We start from the raw sequence: 5,157 nt of genomic DNA on the forward strand, positions 1-5,157 counted from the left end.
GCAAGTTTTCACAGATTTTAGAGCGAATTATTCCCTCCTCTTGCACTGATAATTGCTTAAAGTCGACGAAGCATATTTTTAATTAAGTGACTTTTCTGGGCTATTCTCTGCTTTATATCCCTACTACTCCTTCCGTCCTCACTTATCTGACTTCCTAGATATATAAAATCAGCCACTTCTTCTAATTTTTCGTCCCTTATCTTTACATTCGCTCTTTCCCTACTTTTTCTTCCCTTGCATACCAGTATTTTAGTTTGACTTTTATTTATTTTCACACAGCACTGATCTGTCAGTACCGCTTCCATTTTATTTAAAGCTATCTCTAGGTCCTCCTTGCTAGATGCTAATACTGCTACATCATCTGCAAATCTAAGCATACTAATCTTTTGCCGCTGTACATTTATCCCTACAGTTGTACTGTCTTTAATGGTGTTGATCGCGTCTTCGATGTATAGTTTGAAAAGTAGCGGTGACAGTGTGCATCCCTGTTTGACTTCCTTCCTAATATTTACTTCTCTACTTTGCAGCCCTAGTTCTACAACTGCCTGTTGCTTTTTATACAAACTAAGTATCACTCTTCTATCTTTGTAACTCTACATTTTTCAGTATGTTTTCAAAATGATGGAGAAGTTGATCTGTTCCTCAAACTTGCGGACACTAAAAAAAGATCCTGATTTTCCGGTCATCCGGCCAGTTTCCTGATGATGCTAGAATACCCTATATATCTTGCAATTTCTGGTTAATTGTTGAATATTGAACGGATTTCATGAATTCTTAATCGTTTGAGTCCTTGGAGTATAAGTGGATTCCTTCTTAAGACTGTATACCAAATGAATCGAATTAAAACATACGCCGTTGTCATGGTTATTCAGAGTTGGCAGTAAAACATGTAGCGACATGTAAATTGGGCCCTAATTGGCCCGAAGTTCCGGGTAATATTTCACCCGTCCGCCGGACTACCGTGCTGCGTCGCCAGCATTCACGCCAGCCGCTTGCCCTCTCCTAATAAAATTAACTGCACAAACCTCAATTAAACTACGCATTCATTTGGCGACGAACCGTTCCCAAATTTACGACCCGGTTAGGCACTATACACACTATAGTTTTCCTCGAACCGAGTAGTGCACCTTAGGGAGATGTTTCCATTTACAACGAACCTTCTACTGTATGTTCTTGGGATCTGCCAAATAAACATACACTGCTTGATGGCAACAGAACTTGTAACTTGAATGAAAGCTGAATTTATATTGGGAATAATGCGCATGGATGTTAAAATTCATTATTTATACCTTGAAAATTCTTCTGCAATGTTTTCTACTTTCGCAAAATCGAATAAGAAGTTGATTAATGGTTGTACAACACTGATACAGTAAGTCTACTTTCTAGTAACTATTTGTGCGGTGTAGACAGTGTGTTTCTAAATAATATAGGGGATTTCCACGCGATTGACCGAGGTTCGCATCCGGGGGTAAAAGTATTACTGCCCAATCATTTGCCTAAGTATGCTATCAAAACCACAAAAAACTTGGACCAAGACAGAAGGACTGGGAATCGAACGGGGGTCCAAACCTGCTTGATGGTATTACGGGAGAGCACTGGTCCAAGTTCTTCTGTGGTTGTTTTAAATCATCTACAGGCAAATTCTGGAGCAGTAATAATTTTCACTTCTTTTCTACCTTCGCCTTTTTGTGCATACAAAACTACAAACGTTCATCCATCTTGTCTAGCTGCAGTTGCAATCATGGGAGGTAAAAGTAATCATAAAATTAAGTAATATATTAATACACTTTATTACTTTAATCTCGATACGACATAGATCGAGTCTTATTATTTGTTGAAGAACAGTGTTAACGTTAAGTTAGGATATTTATTTCTTTTTACAGGAGTATGGGGTTGTAGACCTTTCAAAATTTGATATCAATTTCAGATCTTTATATTAAAATTATTATGAAAGTGGATAAATTTGAAAAAGTATGCTATACGCATTTAGAAATTGTAGAATATAATTAAATTATGTTTTTTTGTGAAAATACAGTACAGTTATCAACAACAAAAGAGGCTGAAATTACAATTTAATAACCGTGCTTTCGAAGTAAAGGATTCATTTGATTGCAGTCACTATTTTTTAGTCAAAGACCGCTTTTGTTTTTCATTAATATGGCTTTTTGAAGCTGTAAATTTTGCTTTTGTTATTTTATATAAACGAAAGTGGCAGGTAATACAGAGCAGATTTACTATCGATTTTCGTTACCTATCATTTTCGTTTTATTTAAAATATTTACTGTACAGTAACATGAAATTGTAGTAAATAATAAATAATCCTAACTAAATTTTACAGAGGGCGGCATAATAATGTATCACTAAATTATACTTTAATATACTTCTGGTAGACATAGGTAATATTAAATTAATTTGAAATTTTTACTTACTTATGCATTACCTTTATGTATAAAATACAATCCTTTTTCTATTTTCTAGTCTTAAAGTATTATCCATAATAAGTTAGTATGCATTTGTCCTCAAGTAAATAAATGTTTCCGTTTTCGTGGTTGCGTTCTCGTCTTTCATTTATTATTCCAAGATTTCGATCTCAAGAAAGATTGGTGGAGCATATGAAACATCATTATAACATACAATAAAAGTCTGACGTAGAAACGGTTGTTATCAACTTCAATACATATATGTACATGTTCTGCGCTTTCAATGCATAAACCGAATTTCAATATATCAGTCAGCATTTATATAATGAACTTGGATATAATAATGGAAACGTAACTCTGATCTCGAGCTATCAGAAAACAATTGCGTATTCTAAGTATAGACTCAATAATGCCAACAATAATAATTTTCCTTATACAAGGAAACTCTGGTAATACCAGTTTTACCGTGTCACCACCATAAGGTCGTCAGTCTTAAGACTGTTTGGACACGCACCTTCACTCTTTCCTATCCTCAACTAATCTTCGTATTTCCGTTAAACAAAATGCAGCCGTTATGGGGCTGGATGTGAAGTTTTTGCATTTATGTGCATTCACACGTCCCACTGGTACAGTTTTTTACGGGGGTAAATGTAGATGATTATTTTGTACGACCAAGTTTTCCTTTCCTTCTTGTTTTATTACAGCATTCGTGTGCTTGCTTTTAGATTTTTACGTAGGAACTTACTTATAAACTTAACTTAAAAGGAACTAAGGGAGTACGTGTGACTTCAATTTTCAGAAAAATGCAACAGTTACTGGAGAATATCAAATCAATGAGTTAAACACTAGTTGGTACTATGATCTTTCTAATTTCGAATAAATTGAATCTGTATATTCGTCACTTCGGATGAGGTTTTTCGCCCTTTATCAATATTTGCTTACATTACGTTAAAGGGTTACACTTTGTAGTCATTTTTTGTGGCTAGACCTTTTTGGTCTCAGGCAATACTACACATTTGAAATGTATATATCATCATCATAAGGTCGTCAGTCCGACGACTGAATGGGCACGTACCTCCACTCTTTTCTATCCTGAGTTAATCATTTCCCTAAAACTCTTGTTTTTGACTCTAATATGTCTTTGCCTGAAAAAGTGTACTACTAATCTATCTCGCCTATTTGTTATTGACTTCCATACAGTCCTCTGTTCTCCTATTCTTTCTAATACCACTTCATTTCTAACCTTTTCTATCCAGGGTATCTTCATTACCACCTTTCCAACGCTTCTAACTTTTCTTTTCCTTACCGTGTAAAGAAATTATATTGTTTTTGGAACATGGGTCACACTAAAATATTTTATATTGATTGGAACTTATTATTTAAGAAGATCTCCTTGTACACAAGTTGTACCTACCGTTTTACGCTTTAGATATTTTAAGAAATTAAGAGCGAATTAATTTCAATGACACTTCCGATTACAAAACTTCTCGTTCTTGCCTTACCGTCAAGTAAAATTGAAGATCAAGATGTAGTGAACACTCAAGGTCATAGATCGTCCCTTTTAAAACATATAACTTTTATAACATTTACCCGAATGAGAGTTAATTAAATAATACATAATTTTATATTATAGCTTATCGAGACGCCCTATTTTTTTATCTTGAGTTATCTGATTCTTTAAATAACATTGTCATGGTAACAATCCATAAATAAAAGGGTAATCTTCTACCTCAAAATTCACTGTAAAAGTAAGTGCAACTCGTAGAAATAGGGTATAACTAATAAAATTTTGAATTGCTAGATCTTGGCAAAACACTTGACAGATAAAAATCAGTATCAGTATGGAAAAATTGCAATGTTGCTTTCCGTGGGGTGTAGGTATGTGCCGGTTCTCCTGATATACGGCAAGCAAGAATTTCGAAATAAAATCCGAACAACGGCCACATATTACCCTCCTGCGGTGCATCGGGAGCTTACGTTATATGCACATGTATTCATACATATATTATGAAAGTGGTATATTTTCATTTTACGGTATGTACTCGGTATCTACATCTACCCCATCCCTATCCAACGAACGAACGTTGTGCTGCAAAGACACATGCATCAAGTAAGCGGGTAAAGTGATTTCGTGCAATATGAATGTTTACTAACACGAATATTTGCTCTTTCGTTTTGAGGCGAAATTCATAATCTTGTAACATAATTTTATTCTTGTCTTGGATCTCACAATTTTGATGAAATTCTTTTAGACATAAAACCAAACTTTGTTGCTGTTATTGACTTAATTGTCGTAGTTATAACTGCTTATAGATACTTGGGATATTATTATAATTATGTAAATATATGCATACTATGAAAAAGGAAGCTCTAGAAGCAATATTTGTTCCGGATTCAGGTTTTTTTGTCCCGGATTATCCCGAATTTTTGAAAAGGTTCTTATTTTCAATATTTATTTTAAATATATTTCAACTAGAATTTTATGAAAATTAGCAGTTCTTTTTCTGCCTGCCTGGCACAAATGCTTCCACGGAAAGAATATTTTCTTTAATGAATAGCCTTTGGACAAGTGACAAGACTCGACTTGAAATAGACACACTAAAAGCGATATTACTTACTAAACTTATAATTATGAAGAAAATTGTACAGAATTTTATACAATGCTTCAAAGTAAAAAAGACCTACTGAAAAAGATCCATAGTTCAGAAAAATATAAAAAGTTTTGTACTCAGTAATT

Source organism: Agrilus planipennis, unplaced genomic scaffold (genome assembly GCF_000699045.2).
Source record: "Agrilus planipennis isolate EAB-ADULT unplaced genomic scaffold, Apla_2.0 scaffold34, whole genome shotgun sequence".
NCBI classification, from domain to species: domain Eukaryota; kingdom Metazoa; phylum Arthropoda; class Insecta; order Coleoptera; family Buprestidae; genus Agrilus; species Agrilus planipennis.